Source organism: Oncorhynchus keta, unplaced genomic scaffold, assembly GCF_023373465.1.
Source record: "Oncorhynchus keta strain PuntledgeMale-10-30-2019 unplaced genomic scaffold, Oket_V2 Un_contig_8199_pilon_pilon, whole genome shotgun sequence".
Classification (NCBI taxonomy): domain Eukaryota; kingdom Metazoa; phylum Chordata; class Actinopteri; order Salmoniformes; family Salmonidae; genus Oncorhynchus; species Oncorhynchus keta.
The window spans coordinates 21,158-39,602 of NW_026289913.1; the positions used below are offsets into that span (position 1 = coordinate 21,158).

The 18,445-nt window shown below is 44.6% G+C and overlaps 1 long non-coding RNA gene and 1 pseudogene across 10 annotated transcripts; both read left to right on the top strand.

Annotated features, from left to right (window-relative positions):
* The first annotated feature begins 455 nt into the window (after positions 1-455).
* LOC127926761 (ATP-binding cassette sub-family F member 2-like) lies at positions 456-14,784 on the top strand (annotated as a pseudogene).
* LOC127926762 (uncharacterized) lies at positions 10,177-12,183 on the top strand. Of its 10 annotated transcripts, none has more exons than XR_008125044.1 (7): positions 10,177-10,277; positions 10,349-10,488; positions 10,699-10,908; positions 11,117-11,186; positions 11,380-11,711; positions 11,849-11,936; positions 12,076-12,166. It is a non-coding gene; the product is annotated as an uncharacterized LOC127926762 (long non-coding RNA). The 10 variants fall into 10 exon arrangements; XR_008125050.1 differs by having other exon boundaries at positions 11,450-11,711; XR_008125049.1 differs by having other exon boundaries at positions 10,769-10,908.
* Positions 14,785-18,445: the final 3,661 nt, after the last annotated feature.

An 18,445-nucleotide genomic window follows, 5' to 3' on the forward strand; every position in this document is an offset into this window, starting at 1 on the left:
AGATTTTACTCAACATGAAAACAAATGTAATTGTCAGTTTACTTCCTGAATTGACTGATATTGAATATATTGAATTTAAATGGAATTGACAGACCCCAACACTGCTTGAGTCTTTAGATGTGTAAATAAGCTCAATATTTTCAATTATTTATTTTAAGCCTAATGAATAATAATCATTATTTTTGTTTCACTGGAGTTCTACGTAGCCTAAAACGTGTTCCAGTAAAAAAAAGGTGACAATTCTGCCAAGCGGTAACCAATGAACTGTCTGTGAAAAATTAGGTCCACTCTATCAATGATGTTGCAATAACGAATCATTTCTGGTCTTTATATAACACCGTTCAGAAGACACCATTTCCCACAACCCTTCTTATTTTACCCGCCCGTTATTAAAATGAGAAAGTTGCTCTTGAAAGGCAACTCGGCGTTTCATTGGTCGGTGAGCCGGCATTGGGACACGCGACAACGAGCTCATTCTTTCTCGTGCGTTTTCCAACATCGTCGCAGCCGCGCGTGAACTAGGAAAAAGACCGGTAAGAAAATGCCAACAGGATATTAGAAACGTATATATATATATATATATATATATATCTAACAGAGTCACAAATAGTGTTTAAATCTTTTTGGATTTAGTAAAAAATGTATCGGATAAATTGTTGGCAGGATCTGTTTGTTAGTTTTGAATTGTTTGAAAACGTTAGCTAGCATACAGGTAACCTAGCTAACGTTAGTTTCTAGTTGCTACACAATGCAATGAAAAGATGACCACGAGTTTCTCGGCATTAGCCACCCGGCTATCTTACCGGCTGTCTGACTCTTCAAAAATCATTTGGGGATTTCTATCCAGTGGGATGATTGGCATCTGAACAGATCGAAAGATGTATAAAAGCCCACACTGACTTCCTGGATTTGTGATAAAATTGCTTAGCTGAGTTAGTAGCTCGAGATTCGGAGGTAATTTGGCTAGCCAGTTTCAGCTAACCTGGTAGGGCCTAAATATTTCACTCACTAAAATAGTGGGCCAGTTTAACAGCTAGGTAGCTAACGTTAATTTGCAGTTGGCAAACTGATGTAAATGTCTATAGCTAGCGAACGTTAGTTACAGTTCTGAGCGAATATAACACAGTCGTGTAGCCAGCCATGGTAAGTTAAAAGACAGGAAAAGGAGGACGATACGTGAGATTAGCCATACTAGGCCACCTGGCTAGCTACCCCGGTTACTCAGTGCTTACTGTTACGCTAGAAGATGACTAACTCAGCTGACCAGGTAAATGATGCTGGCATTTATAATGCAATGCGCAATATGATTAGCTTCTAACTAACGCTTGCTAGTTGCGCAATGTGATTAGGTAACTGAGCGTAAAATCTATCCGCGGTCTAACCATAGATGTATTAGTCATTTTTTTTAAATGTTTCGTCTTCGATTGCGATTCATATGAATGATAACGGAGGGAGGACTTGCAAGCAGTTCAACTAAAGCCAGATCAAGCAGAGCTTTAAGAGGGTTAGGTACATTTTAATGTGTCATTTGGCTGGTCAGCAACATGCTTCATGAATGAGGATAACAAACGGGCGACCCTTTCCAACCAAATTGATATTACTTTAATTTGTCTTGGTAGTGGTAATGAGGTGTATCAAACTAAACGAAATGGCACCAGCATTTTGATTCACTTGATGACTGCTTACCATATTAGCTACTCCTGATAATCCAGATGCAGACAATACAATGTTACTTACTGAACCAGTTTTCCCTGCTTTGACCCCAGCTCTCTGTCTTCAAGTTTAATTTTGTCGAGGTCAGCAGCAGCCATGCCTTCCGACCTGGCCAAGAAGAAGGCGCAGAAGAAGAAGGAAGCCGCCAAATCCCGCCAGAAGACAAAAAAAACTGAGGATGGAGAGGAGAGAGACCAGAGGAAGGCCAGGAGAATGGAGCCATAAGCAACGGTAATGGTTGATAATCATAGAGCAACTAAAGAAGGGCTTAGGTTTAAATCCTCTTCACTGCTAGTTCAGGTTTCAGAAATGTATTTGTATTCCAGGTGGTTGTTCTCTCATGTTGAATGGATAGGCTGGTTCTTCAGATTAATGTAAGTAGAGATGGGTAACAGTTAATTTGGAGAAATTACTTACTAAATGGCCCTCCATGTCACTGAGTTACAGGTGTGGAAAGCCTGACCAAGGAGATGGATGAGTTTGAGCTGAAGAAGACTGAGGCGCGGGCGGTGACTGGCGTGCTGGCTTCGCACCCCAACAGCACAGATGTGCACGTCACCAGCATGTCGCTCACCTTCCATGGGCAGGAGCTGCTGCAGGACACCAGCTTGGAGCTCAACTCGGGCCGCCGCTACGGCCTCATTGGCCTCAACGGCACTGGTAAGTGGTTACATCACATGGGTGTGTTCAGTGGGCACAAAGCGAAAGTAAGCGCTTTTGAATGTGTTTTGGGGAAGAATGTATCCGTTAAGACTCTTTTCATTGGGAAACATTTTGTTATGGTGTGCTCTAATGAACAGTGCCTTTGGGACACCTTGTTTGGTCATTTTCGGTGTTAGTCACACCTGTCCACGCGGGACATCTTTCAGCCAACTCAGCCTTTATCTCCTCAGGACATAATATGCCCTAGTTTTCCCAGGAGCAACCTCTAGCTGGGGTAGGGTTACTTTTTGTGTATATGTATTGGCCCCTTATGACATTTATAACCGAACAGCAGCCGTAGACCCTTTATCTTCTGTGTAGAAGTTTGTTTGAAAGTATCCCCACCTTATTTACAAATACACATTTGAGCTCTACTTAAAGGACACACTTACAAATCTTTCTATTTCCAGGTAAATCCATGTTGCTGGCAGCCATTGGCCACCGTGAGGTACCTATCCCAGAGCACATTGACATCTACCACCTGACCCGTGAGATGTCTCCCAGTGAAGACTGCCCTGCAGTGTGTCATGGAGGTGGACGCGGAAAGGATCCATCTGGAGAAGGAGGCAGAGCGCCTGGCATCCGAGGACTGTGAGTTGCTTTATAATGGTGGTTTGGTTGTAGTACTGTGAATTACCATGTTACCATGGGAACTGTGCTCACTGTGGCAGCTTCCCTTCCTAGGCGTGGTACACTACCTCCCATGTCCCGAATAGTCCTGCATAATGTGTACCCTTCACGATGTAGCATCGGGACAAGGGCACAAAGGCTTAATTGGTGGGATAATAACCGTGATTCCATTTCGCTCCAACCAGTTAAAATAAACACTGTAGAGTAGAAGTTTCTCTCCACCCACCCCGACTGTTACCATCTCCTGCTCGTCTCCCTCTTTTCCATTGTCCTCCACCCATAAGCTCATCTCTCTGTTTCTCTCCCCCTAATGGTCCTTCTGTGGCTCAGTTGGTAGAGCATGGCGCTTGTAACGCCAGGGTAGTGGGTTCGATTCGGGACCACCCATACGTAGAATGTATGCACACATGACTGTAAGTCGCTTTGGATAAAAGCGTCAGCTAAATGGCATATATTATTATTTATTATATTAAAGCCGAGTGTGAGAAGCTGATGGAGCTTTATGAGCGCCTGGAGGAGCTGGACGCAGATAAGGCTGAGGTGCGGGCCTCCCAGATCCTCCACGGCCTGGGCTTTACCGCCTCCATGCAGCAGAAGAAGCTTAAGGACTTCAGCGGAGGCTGGAGGATGCGCGTTGCTCTGGCCAGGTACAAACCCACCCTTTACATTTACAATACAAAGACAAACCTTTACTCTTAACGCGTCTCAGTGCATATTTGGGATCTGGGCCCTTGTTCATAAAGGTTCCAAGTGTAGGTGCGCTGATCTAGCATCAGTTAACTTTTGGATCATAATGGACAGGTGGAACCTGATCCTAGATATGCACCACTACTCTGAGAATATGGTCCCAGATCTGCCCCAAGCCCCTGTTCATTCATTATAATGTAAAAAAGCTAAACTGATCCTAGATCAGTACTGCTACTGTGAGACACCATATGAATACAGGCCTTGAGTGCAGTCTTTTTCTTGGACTCTCTCAAGCCTCGCTTCAACTGTCTACACCTGTCCAGAAAACTGTCAATCTACATGAAGAGCGATGGGGACTGTGAGGGTTCTGTTTAGAATTGGCTAAATGACACAAGTGGGCAAATGACATCAAACCACAAACATTTTTCTTTCCTATCTTTGACTGTCCTAACTTGACTGGTCGAATCCTATAATCTCTATATTCTAATGAATCACAGGCGTTTGGCTCAGAACTGTTTGGGAGTGATGTAAAGACAGGCCGAATGATAACGCCGCCAACAAGCAGTATGTTCTCAGTGCAGCGGCGCAGTGAGACAAATTGGCCGACGCGTTTATCTGATCCCTGCCGTTCTGTTCACTCTTGAGTTTCACTTTGCCCAAATGCCTTTAGTCATAACTATTTTAAGAGGTTTTAGATGTAAAATATCTAATTCACAACCTCTAAGACCTACCTGTAAATTGTTTTTCATTCACAAATGCCCTGTTTTTTTGGGGGTGAGGGTGTGAATAAGCCTATTTTATCACTGTTGTTTTGAAGACCTACTAACCTGGTTTTGTCGTTCCTTGTCTCCAAGGGCCCTGTTCTTGAAGCCGTTCATGTTGCTGCTGGATGAGCCCACCAACCACTTGGACCTGGATGCCTGTGTGGCTGGAGGAAGAGCTTAGCCAGTAAGGCCATTTAGACGTGTGAGACGTAGGACACGACTTTTCTAGAAACAATTGTGCCTGTATCATAACTTTTAATGTGAAAGGCCACCTTAGATTGAAGGCAGGGTTCTTCTGACATTTAAGTCGCAACTCTAGAGTTAAACTGGAAAATCATGGAACATTTACATGATCTACTCTCTTTAAGCTGCTATTGCTGCTGTGACATGATGTAAACAAAGGCGAATTATAGTGCCCCTGCCAGGCAGTTTGTTCTCCGTGTGGGGGCGCGTTGACAAAAACTAGACCGAAGCGTTTATCTGATCTAAGCAGCATTCCAAAAGAGTGTAGAGCTGATGCCACAAGGGTTGTTAGTTCCAAGATAACAGATTTGTTTTAGACATTGCTCATGGAGTTTATAGTTATGTGCTAACTAGCTATATACAGGTAACTGCCAAAATAAAGGAAACAATGACATTGTGTCTTAATAGGGCATTGGGCCACCACAAGCTACAAAGTCTCAAACTCTATTGGATGGATTCTTCTGCCAGAAATTCCATAATTTGGTGTTTTCTTGGTGGTGGTGGAAAATGCTATCTCGGGTGCTGTTCCAGAATCTCCCGTGGGTGTTTAATTGGCTTGAGCTCTGGTGACTGAGGTGGCATATGGTTTTCATGCTCATCAAACCATTCAGTGACCACTCGTGCCCTGTGGGTGGGGGCATTGTCATCCTATGGGGTCATAGCCTTGCCTGGGGACTCAAACTGAATTCCTCCGCTGCTCTGTTTTCACTACATGTTTCAGTCGGAGACTGCCGTCGTTTTGTGGTGATGTCAAAAGGAGGGGTGTTGTACAAATCAGCGATTGGCTTATCTCTAACCAATCAGTATCACAGCCAATGACACATTTTCTAAATGCAGCTGTACTCAGAATAGCTAAGAATGTGTTTGTGTTCTATCAATCATTGGGGGTACTCGAATCCTGACTCATTGCGGAGAAACTCATGTCCGGAGCAAGGCATTTGGATAGCCAGGCAAGGCATAGCTGTGGTAACCAAAGTAATGGCCTGCCCAGCATTTTAATAGATGACCCTAAGCATGATGGGATGTTAATAGCTTAGCCCGGAACCGCACCTGCTTTCAATATTCTTTGTATCCCTCGTTTATTCAAGTGTTTCCATTACTTTGGCAGTTACCTTTTGACTTTGGTCCCTGACCTTGTAGGATAATGCCTCTCAAGAATTGTCATTGTTGCTATTTAGAAGTGTCTGAAGTTTCAGCCTTACTCCTATTCTACAGATTCAAACGTATTCTGGTCCTGATCTCCCATTCGCAAGATTTCCTCAACGGCGTGTGCACCAACATCATGCACTTGCACGAGCGCAAGCTGAAATACTACACGGTAAGAGCAACTGCACTCTGTCATGGTCACCGTGGACCAACAAGCTGTTTGTCTGGTTATAATAATTCTCCAGGTCTGAGCAGTTGCATTTCCTGTCCTCAGTTGATAAATGAACACTAGTTCACTAAACTTACTTACCCAAATGGGCCCAGTTAAAGCTCAGACTTCCACCATTTACAGGGTTTGTCCGGTGATGAAAATACTGGAAAAGTCATAATTTTAAAATGTTTTCCAGGCCATGGTGAGTTTTGGAAAATGATCAAATCTGAGAATTTTGAGAAGTCATGAACATTAATTTCTGTTGGTGTAATTTATTCAGGCAGTTAATATTATATCAATAAAATTTAAAGCAACGTCTGCCAGGATCGAATGACACTTTGTGTGCATCACCTACATGTGTGAGACAAGTGGGCCGTTGCTCAAGGAGAGAAACAGTCGGACATTGCAGCATCAGGTAGGCCTAGCCTATGAAATATGATATAAGACTAACTAGGTTGGCAATTCAAAACATATCTTGTACCCTATAGGTAACTGTTTAGCTATTGGGAGTAAATGTTATTTACAGTGCTTTCGGAGAGTATTCAACCCCTTGACATATTTACATTTAAGTCATTTAGCAGACGCTCTTATCCAGAGCGACTTACAAATTGGTGCATTCACCTTATGACATCCAGTGGAACAGCCACTTTACAATAGTGCATCTAAATCTTTTAAGGTGGGGGTGAGAAGGATTACTTTATCCTATCCTAGGTATTCCTTAAAGAGGTGGGGTTTCAGGTGTCTCCGGAAGGTGGTGATTGACTCCGCTGTCCTGGCGTCGTGAGGGAGTTTGTTCCACCATTGGGGGCCAGAGCAGCGAACAGTTTTGACTGGGCTGAGCGGGAACTGTACTTCCTCAGTGGTAGGGAGGCGAGCAGGCCAGAGGTGGATGAACGCAGTGCCCTTGTTTGGGTGTAGGGCCTGATCAGAGCCTGGAGGTACTGAGGTGCCGTTCCCCTCACAGCTCCGTAGGCAAGCACCATGGTCTTGTAGCGGATGCGGAGCTTCAACTGGAAGCCAGTGGAGAGAGCGGAGGAGCGGGGTGACGTGAGAGAACTTGGGAAGGTTGAACACCAGACGGGCTGCGTTCTGGATGAGTTGTAGGGGTTTAATGGCACAGGCAGGAGCCCAGCCAACAGCGAGTTGCAGTAATCCAGACGGGAGATGACAATTTTCCACATTTTGTTACGTTAGACTTATTCTAAAATTGAATAAATATTTTCCCTTATCAATCTACACACAGCATCCCATAATGACAAAGCAAATCAGGTTTTTAGACATTTTTGCAAGAGGGAAAAATGTGTTTACATTTGTATTCAGACCCTTTGCTGTGAGACTCGAAATTGAGCTCAGGTGCGTCCTGTTTCCATTGATCATCCTTGATGTTTCTACAACTTGATTGAGTCCACCTGTAGTAAATTCAATTGATTGGACATGGTTTGGGTCCAGGCACACACCTGTCTATGAGGTCCCACAGTTGACCGTGCATGTCAGTGCAAAAACCAAGCAAACGGGGTCGAAGAAATAGTCAGTAGAGCTCCAAGACAGGATTGTGCCGAGGCACAGATCTGGGGAGGCTACCAAAAAATGTCTGCAGCTGGCCGCCCGGCCAAACTGAGCAGTTGGGGAGAAGGGTCTTGGTCGGGAGGTGACCGATGGTCACTGACAGAGCTCGAAGGTTCACCCATCTCGCAGCACTCCTCCGATCAGGCCTTTATGGTAAAATAGCCACACGGAAGCCTTCCCAGTTAAAGGCACATGACAGGCTGCTTGGAGTTCGCCGCCAAAAGGCACCTAAAGGACTTCGGACCATGAGAGACAATATTCTCTGATCTGATGAAACCAAGATTGAACTCTTTGGCCTGAATGCCAAAGGTCACGTCTGAGGAAACCTGGCAGCAGCATAATGTGGGGATGTTTTTCATCGGTGGGCACTGGAAGACGAGTCAGGATCTAGGGAAAGATGAACGGAGCGAAGTACAGAGACCCTTGATGAAAAATATAAATGAGAATGGTCTTGGTAGATGGTGTGGTCTACAGCTTATGCGGTCCTCTACCTCAGACAAGCAAATACTAATAAATTACCCCCTAAATAAAAATATAGTGTTTTTTTTTTTGAGCCTTTATTACAGTAAATACTAAAGTCGCATTAATTTGTGAATTCAATTTCCAAAATGGAACGGTTTACATCTCTTTTTACGCTAATTATTCAATGGTTGCTTTATTTTTTAAATTAAATGCTTGATTGCATTTCAAATCATGAATGACTCTTATGCTGTGTGACACGAACAAAAATAATTTATTGATACAGTAGCCTATATAAGTATTGAAATATAGGCCTAGGTAAGTTATGGTGTTTTAGACTAAACAGGACACGCTCTTTGGCCTACAGCTCGGTGGTGGTTATACAAGGCTGCTATACTAAGCCTACTAATGATAATGACATTACTTATTATCATGATAATGAGATCAAGGAAAACTGTGGATTAATATTATATAATTTTCCAGACTATTTGGGACGGAGTGTAAACAACACTAAAATAAATAATACCTGAGAGGCTGGTCTAACAAAATGTACAGCCTCTTAAGGCATGGCAAAGATTAAAACAGACAGATTTGTGACAAACCAATATGGTGGTTAACTTTGCTGCTATTACGCACATGGGAACATGGTCTGGGGAAAGGCGCCAAGTCAACAGCGCACTGATGCGTTTCAGGACCGCGCCCAATATCTAACGCGGGAGAAAGACGCACTTTTTGTTCGCACATATTTTCTATTTGTTGCGCCATATACAATTCTTCAATGGCACAGGTCTTGGACTGATGGACTGTGCCATCTCCACAATGGATCAGTCCACTCACAGGCGCAAGTCAGACAGGTGTCTTGTACACTTATTTTTATGAGCTGCTTCTACACCTGCATTGCTTGCTGTTTGGGGTTTTAGGCTGGGTTTCTGTACAGCACTTGAGATATCAGCTGATGTACGAAGGGCTATATAAATACAATTTGATTGATTTGCTGCTCCACCTTACACGATGACAAGAGGTGCTACATGGGATCAGAGCAGCCTCCCAGCGACGATACCACATCACGCTTACTTTCTTTGTACGTGCATAGACACCACCAATTGGTGGTCGTGGAAATTTGGCTAGATGTCATGAAATATCATCTGTCAGAATGTGTGTTGAACTCTGCATTTACACGTTATAGTGTATTTTGCCTTGGTGAGTTACTATGATTTAAAAATGTACTATATTCAAGTGATAAAAACAAAGTAAATGAAAGATGTGGGGGTACATCCCTTTTTTTTTAAATTGTTAAATGGTACACAATCCTCTATAAACAAGCATTTGTTTACTTCCTCAAAGGGCAACTACGACCAGTACATTAAGACCAGGGAGGAGTTGGAAGAGAACCAGATGAAGAGGTTCAATTGGGAGCAGGACCAGATCAAACACATGAAGGTAAACTCCCCTTTCTCTTGGGACACTTTCACGTACACAAGTAGTATGTGAAATTTGAGCCGGCGCCGCTAATGTGGGTGATGGGTTATTTTGGAACCACTTAGCTTGTGGCCGATGGGAGTGAACTGCTTCACCAAACATTCGTAGTTTTGTAAACCCTTCTCTCTCCCTTACTACCCCACCAGAACTACATTGCCCGGTTTGGGCACGGCTCAGCCAAGCTGGCTCGCCAAGCCCAGAGTAAAGAGAAGACTCTGCAGAAGATGGTGGCCTCGGGCCTGACTGAGAGTGTTAAGAATGACCAAGTAAGTCTGTTTAGTGACTTTGACAGGGCTGGTGGTGCTTCCCATATAGGGTAGGAACAGGTGCTCTTTTTGGTATAACAAGTTTGTTGTTTTGGCTACAGCCCAGAGTTTTTCCTGGACAGGCAAGTCACATGATCAGGAAAATCTATGGACCTTAGTTATAGTGGGTATTAATACAGGCAGCTGACCAGAGTTTGGATGTACTCTTATTATTGCTACTGTGGTATGATGTAAACAAAAGGCCAAATTATAGTGCCCTGCCAGGCGCACGGTGACACAATTGTCCAACAAGTTTTTCGGATCTAAGCAGCATGCCAAGGAGTGTAGAGCAGACGCCACAGGTTGTTAGTTCCGGGATAATAGTAAACTGATCTAAGCAGCATGCCAAGGAGTATAGAGCAGACGCCACAGGTTGTTAGTTCCGGGGATAATAGTAAACTGATCTAAGCAGCATGCCAAGGAGTATAGAGCAGACGCCACAGGTTGTTAGTTCCGGGATAATAGTAAACTGATCTAAGCAGCATGCCAAGGAGTATAGAGCAGACGCCACAGGTTGTTAGTTCCGGGATAATAGTAAACTGATCTAAGCAGCATGCCAAGGAGTATAGAGCAGACGCCACAGGTTGTTAGTTCCGGGGATAATAGTAAACTGATCTAAGCAGCATGCCAAGGAGTATAGAGCAGACGCCACAGGTTGTTAGTTCGGGATAATAGTAAACTGATCTAAGCAGCATGCCAAGGAGTATAGAGCAGACGCCACAGGTTGTTAGTTCCGGGATAATAGTAAACTGATCTAAGCAGCATGCCAAGGAGTGTAGAGCAGACGCCACAGGTTGTTAGTTCCGGGATAATAGTAAACTGATCTAAGCAGCATGCCAAGGAGTGTAGAGCAGACGCCACAGGTTGTTAGTTCCGGGATAATAGTAAACTGATCTAAGCAGCATGCCAAGGAGTATAGAGCAGACGCCACAGGTTGTTAGTTCCGGGATAATAGTAAACTGATCTAAGCAGCATGCCAAGGAGTATAGAGCAGACGCCACAGGTTGTTAGTTCTGGGATAATAGTAAACTGATCTAAGCAGCATGCCAAGGAGTATAGAGCAGACGCCACAGGTTGTTAGTTCCGGGATAATAGTAAACTGATCTAAGCAGCATGCCAAGGAGTATAGAGCAGACGCACAGGTTGTTAGTTCGGGATAATAGTAAACTGATCTAAGCAGCATGCCAAGGAGTATAGAGCAGACGCCACAGGTTGTTAGTTCCGGGATAATAGTAAACTGATCTAAGCAGCATGCCAAGGAGTATAGAGCAGACGCCACAGGTTGTTAGTTCCGGGATAATAGTAAACTGATCTAAGCAGCATGCCAAGGAGTGTAGAGCAGAGACAGGTTGTTAGTTCCTGGATAATAGTAACTGATCTAAGCAGCATGCCAAGGAGTGTAGAGCAGACGCCACAGGTTGTTAGGATAATAGTAAACTGATAGATGCCAAGGAGTATAGAGCAGACGCTACAGGTTGTTAGTTCCGGGATAATAGTAAACTGATCTAAGCAGCATGCCAAGGAGTGTAGAGCAGACGCCACAGGTTGTTAGTTCCGGGATAATAGTAAACTGATCTAAGCAGCATGCCAAGGAGTATAGAGCAGACGCCACAGGTTGTTAGTTCCGGGATAATAGTAAACTGATCTAAGCAGCATGCCAAGGAGTATAGAGCAGACGCCACAGGTTGTTAGTTCCGGGATAATAGTAAACTGATCTAAGCAGCATGCCAAGGAGTATAGAGCAGACGCCACAGGTTGTTAGTTCCGGGATAATAGTAAACTGATCTAAGCAGCATGCCAAGGAGTGTAGAGCAGACACCACGGTTGTTAGTTCCGGGATAATAGTAAACTGATCTAAGCAGCATGCCAAGGAGTATAGAGCAGACATACAGGTTGTTAGTTCCGGGATAATAGTAAACTGATCTAAGCAGCATGCCAAGGAGGTAGAGCAGACGCCACAGGTTGTTAGTTCCGGGATAATAGTAAACTGATCTAAGCAGCATGCCAAGGAGTATAGAGCAGACACCACAGGTTGTTAGTTCGGGATAATAGTAAACTGATCTAAGCAGCATGCCAAGGAGTTTAGAGCAGACACCACAGGTTGTTAGTTCTGGGATAATAATAAACTGATCTAAGCAGCATGCCAAGGAGTGTAGAGCAGACGCCACAGGTTGTTAGTTCCGGGATAATAGTAAACTGATCTAAGCAGCATGCCAAGGAGTATAGAGCAGACGCCACAGGTTGTTAGTTCCGGGATAATAGTAAACTGATCTAAGCAGCATGCCAAGGAGTATGAGCAGACGCCACAGGTTGTTAGTTCCGGATAATAGTACATTGCAAAAGAGAATCCATAATTCCATAGCTTCCTTCAGGGTGTCACAAGGCAGGAATCAAAGAATAACACATGCAAACCATCCTGAACTCTTTTAACTCATTCTTCTTTTCCTTTTCTAGACCCTGTCATTTTGTTTTCCTCCCTGTGGGAAGATTCCCCCTCCTGTCATCATGGTCCAAAATGTCAGCTTCAAGTACTCTGATGACCAGGTACGTTTTGTCCAACCTCACTTCTGCCTCACGAATGTTTTGCTCAACTTGTTTTTTTGTAACTGTTCCTAAACGAAAGACCTAAAGAGATTCCAGCTCCAAACTACACTATTATCATGTTTTTCTCAATATTGTTGTCTTGTGTTTTCCCCTCGTTTGATGATTCAGCCCCATATATACAAGAACCTTGAGTTCGGTATCGACCTCGACACCCAGTGGCCCTTGTGGGGCCCAACGGGCCGGAAGTCCACCCTGCTTAAACTCCTCATGGGAGAGGTTAGTATTGACATTGTTACGGCCATTTAGCAGACTTGAATTGTTCTCCTGTCATTCAGCCATACCATGACACGTTACCATAAATAGTTTATAGTTTAATTTTCACTGATATGTGAGAATGGTCCAAATGTAAACGGTCGTTTTATTTCCTGTTCAGTTGCCTGGTCATTTCTTTGAACCGATATCCCACAACTGCCATCTCTCCATTCCTACCAATGTCTCCTCATTGTCTTTGTCCTCAGCTCCTCCCCACTGATGGAATGATCCGCAAGAACTCCCACGCCAAGATTGGCAGATATCACCAGGTACCACACCATTAAAGCACACTGGTATACTAAACTGTCTTAGATCATTTAAGTGCGTATGCTCCTACAATTCCAAAATTGGAGTAGTCTGCGAATTTGAGTGAATCTGTTTACCAACTGATTGTGTGTGGTTGTGAAGTGGATTACTTTTTATTTGACTTGATTGAAGTTAAGTTTGTTAGACATTTTACAAATCTCCATGATTCACATGGCTGAACCCACTCTATTTTCTCCAGCATCTAACAGAGCAGCTGGAACTTGACCTCTCCCCTGGATTACATGATGAAGTGTTACCCGGAGATCAAGGAGAGGGAGGAGATGAGGAAGATCATTGGCCGCTATGGGCTGACAGGCAAACAGCAGGTCAGTTTGATCATTAGTGACCAATTGTGATCCTCAAATATTGTTCTCCCAATTGCAGACCTGCCTTCAGATAACATTTAGTTTTGTTTTCAAGTCATTTTAACGTTTGAGCCTGTCTGTTGTGCCAGGGGAGTGGGGTTTGTACTTTTGGGACTGTTCCATTTGTATCATGAAAGCTCAGAGGACAGGAAAATAACTATTTGAACCCAGGCCGGGTTGTAGTCAATTGTAATTCAACCGAAGTTGGTAATTAAATTCAACCCCTTTATATGAATTTGGGGTAACGGTCTTCTGACATGGGTGACATTTCTTCTTTTTGTCCTTCAGGTGAACCCCATTAGAAACTTGTCCGACGGGCAGAAGTGCCGGGTGTGCTTTGCCTGGCTGGCCGGGCAGAACGCCCACATGCTCTTCTTGGACGAGCCCACCAATCACTTAGATATCGAGACCATCGATGCCCTGGCTGACGCCATCAACGCAGTATGAGGGCGGCATGATGCTGGTTAGCCACGACTTCCGGCTCATCCAACAGGTGAGGAACGAACAATTGGACACAGATTGGATTGAAACGGTTGCTTTAAAATGAACAGAAATGTACTCCAACCCTAATGAGGGCAATGCATTTGTGGGCCACAGTGTCTGAACGACACTCGGCCATGCCAATAGCACACCGGCGCTGAGCCGTTAAACTCCACGAGTCTACAGCAGCGGAGTCTACATTTTGAATGAGCTTGTCAGAAATGGCTCTAGTTTACTTATTGGAATTATTTGTTGGAACAACTGGGATTAATGCACTTGTATGTACTTGTCCTGTTTTTTGTGTCCCTATTTAACCCCTTTCTCCTTTTGTTTTCCGTAGGTGGCCCAGGAGATCTGGGTGTGCGAAAAGCAAACCATCACCAAATGGAACCGGGACATCTTGGCTTACAAAGACCATTTGAAAAAGAAGATCGACAAAAATTCTCATGGTGTATAGAAAATTGAAATACCTCCCCAGATTCAAGACTGCACTGTCCCAAGACTGTGGACTCCCATTTTTCCCATTCCCTCTTCACGTGGCTATATAACTCGACGCATCTTACTCCATTTCAAGATGCCCAATTCCTCCTGCTTTTAATGCCTCTTTATGGCTGCTGGAAGGTTGTGGTGCGACCTAGTTGCCTTCCATTGCTACCCCCTTTACAGGCATACTTATGGTATCTTGATTTCTCAGTTAAAATAAATAATTTATCCGTCAGTGGTAGAGACCACGTGCATTTTTCCACAGTTCTGATATAGTAGGATGTTAGCCGCCTGTACCAACTTATTTCCTTTTACTCTAAAATAGCTTTTTATTATTTAACTGTACCTGCAATAATGAGATTGTATGAATAAAGGAGCAAAATAACTGACTTGTTTTTAGTGACATGACTAACTTTGACTCATCAGTTCATGGACCAAGTTCTAAAGCATGCATTAAGCATTTTCTGTTTATTTTTAGGCTTTGGAGTTCATGGTGTATAGGTGATTTTTATTTTGAAGGCAGAAACCAGAAGTGTTTTCTACACTGGTTTGCATTCGGGTCATAATTGCACGATTGACAACTGTAGCAGGTTAAAAAAATAATTGGCATTCTGCTAGCTTACGACAACTACAAATAATTTGATATCTAGTCCAGCGATGTCAAAATGGACATGGTAGCTAGTTCAAAATTGGCTAACGGTTAACAAGATGGTACTACACCGGCTCTGACGCTCATCGCCTGTGGCAGGGTTTGCAAACCATTAGACCACAAAGGCAAGCATAGCTGAGAGCTGCCCAGTGATGAGCCTACCAGATGAGCTAAACTACTTCTATGCTCGCTTCGAGGCAAATAACACAATCATGCATGAGAGCACCAGCTGTTCCGGAAGACTGATCACGCTGTCCGCAGCGAATGTGAGTAACAGGTTAACATTCACTAAAGCCGAGGGGCCAGACTGATTACCAGGACGTGAACTGCGAGCATACGCTGATCAACTGGCAGGTGTCTTCACTGACATTTTCAAACCCTCCCTGTCAGTCTGTAATACCAACATGTTTCAAGCAGACCACCATAGTGCCTATGTCCAAGAACACTAAGGTAACCTGCCTAAATGACTACTGACCCGTAGCACTCACGTCTGTAGATGTGTGATGTTGTTCCCCTAGATTATGCACCAATTCAAATAGGTCAAGAGAGGATGTTAATAATTTGATAATAATGCAGTGTTATTTAAATTGAATTACAGCTGCATAGCTAATGTTATTTTTTGGTGTACAGACACCTTTTCATATCTATATTGTACATGTGATTGTACAAGTTTATTTTGGTTTGGTCCATTGCAGGTTCTGTATTTCCGTACCCCCTTATTGTTCTCTTTTGCCTGACCTTCGGCCAGCAAGGTATGTTGTCCTTGGCTCCGCAAGTGTTCAATATTAAACTGGTAATGTTACACACAAGGTGCTGGTATACAACCATTTTTGTTTTAATGTGGGCAATCTAAAGATTTATGTTAACAAGTTTCCCGAGCTTGCTTACTAGGGTACCTATTGTGAGTACTTGGGACAGTGTTTGAGTGAGTTTCCATGTGCTTGTGCCTGAGAGCTGTGACTGCGCCAAGGGCTAAAATATTGTGTGTTCTCTCTTCGTGTGCAGGGCAAATAAAAATAATTCAACTAGCAGACCTCCAGTTGTGGCAGAGTCCTAATTAAAAGTACAGGACGAACCACCCTCATATACATGAAGTGCTTTGAAAGGCTGGTCATGGCTCACATCACCATTATCCCAGAAACCCTAGACCCACTCCAATTAGCGTACTAACAGATCCACAGATGATGCAATCTCTATTGCACTCCACACTGCCCTTTATCACCTGGACAAAAGGAACACCTATGTGAGAATGCTATTCATTGACTACAGCTCAGCGTTCAACACCATAGTGCCCTCAAATCTCATCGCTAAGCTAAGGACCCTGGGACTAAACACCTCCCTCTGCAACTGGATCCTGCACGGCCAGGCACGACTCCAACATCATTAAGTTTGCCGATGACACAACAGTGGTAGTCGGCCTGATCACCGACAACGATGAGACAGATTATAGGGAGGTCGTTAGAGATCTGGTCGTGTGGTGCCAGGACAACAACCTCTCCCTCAGCGTGATCAAGACAAAGGAGACGATTGTGGACTACAGGAAAAAGAGGACCGAGCACGTCCCCATTCTCATCGACGGGGCTGCAGTGGAGCAGGTTGAGAGCTTCAAAGTTCCTTGGTGTCCAACAAACTAATATGGTCCAAGCACACCAAGACTTCAGCCACCCTAGTCATAGACTGTTCTCTCTGCTACTGCATGGCAAGTGGTACCGGAGCACCAAGTCTACGTCCAAGAGGCTTCTACCCCCAAGCCATAAGACTCCGGAAGATCTAATCAAATGGCTACCCAGACTATTTGCACTACCCCTCCCCCCCTCCCTCTTACAACGCTGCTACTGTTATTATCTATGCATAGTCACTTTAATAACTACCTATTTTCATTTCATTACAGTACAACGGTTTGATTTGTTTGATCGTAGCTAGCTACATAGCTAGCTACATAGCCGTCTTTGTTTCAAAGATAATTGTGTAGTCTAGAGCGATTTTCTAGGTTAGCTAGCCAGCTATTGTCGTTCTTTTAACGCAACGTAACGTAAACAACACTGCTAGCTAGCCAGCTAGCCCAATAGTAGCACTGTAGAAACTATTACACTCAACGGAACGACTTGATTAGTGTAGTGTCAACAACGCAGCTACTGCCAGCTAGCCTACTTCAGCAGTACTGTATCATTTTAATCATTTTAGTCAATAACATTCTTGCTACGTAGTTTCTTAACTTTCTGAACATTCGAGACGTGTAGTCCACTTGTCATTCCAATCTCCTTGCATTAGCGTAGCCTCTTCTGTAGCCTGTCAACTATGTGTCTGTCTATCCCTGTTCTCTCCTCTCTGCACAGACCATACAAACGCTCCACACCGCGTGGCCGCGGCCACCCTAATCTGGTGGTCCCAGCGCGTCGACTCCACGTGGAGTTCCAGGTCTCCGGTAGCCTCTGGAACTGCCGATCTGCGGCCAACAAGGCAGAGTTCATCTCAGCCTATGCCTCCCTCCAGTCCCTCGACTTCTTGGCACTGACGGAAACATGGATCACCACAGATAACACTGCTACTCCTACTGCTCTCTCCCTCGTCCGCCCACGTGTTCTCGCACACCCCGAGAGCTTCTGGTCAGCGGGGTGGTGGCACCGGGATCCTCATCTCTCCCAAGTGGTCTTTCTCTTTTCTCCCCTTACCCATCTGTCTATCGCCTCCTTTGAATTCCATGCTGTCACAGTTACCAGCCCTTTCAAGCTTAACATCCTTATCATTTATCGCCCTCCAGGTTCCCTTGGAGAGTTCATCAATGAGCTTGATGCCTTGATAAGCTCCTTTCCTGAGGACGGCTCACCTCTCTCACAGTTCTGGCGACTTTAACCTCCCCACGTCTACCTTTGACTCATTCTCTCTGCCTCCTTCTTTCCACTCCTCTCCTCTCCTCTTTTGACCTCACCCTCTCACCTTCCCCCTACTCACAAGGCAGGCAATACGCTTGACCTCATCTTTACTAGATGCTGTTCTTCCACTAACCTCATTGCAACTCCCCTCCAAGTCTCCGACCACTACCTTGTATCCTTTTCCCTCTCGCTCTCATCCAACACTTCCCACACTGCCCCTACTCGGGATGGTATCGCGCCGCCCCAACCTTCGCTCTCTCTCCCCCGCTACTCTCTCCTCTTCCATCCTATCATCTCTTCCTCTGCTCAAACCTTCTCCAACCTATCTCCTGATTCTGCCTCCTCAACCCTCCTCTCCTCCCTTTCTGCATCCTTTGACTCTCTATGTCCCCTATCCTCCAGGCCGGCTGGTCCTCCCTCCCGCTCCGTGGCTCGACGACTCATTGCGAGCTCACAGAACAGGGCTCCGGGCAGCCGAGCGGAAATGGAGGAAAACTCGCCTCCTGCGGACCTGGCATCCTTTTCACT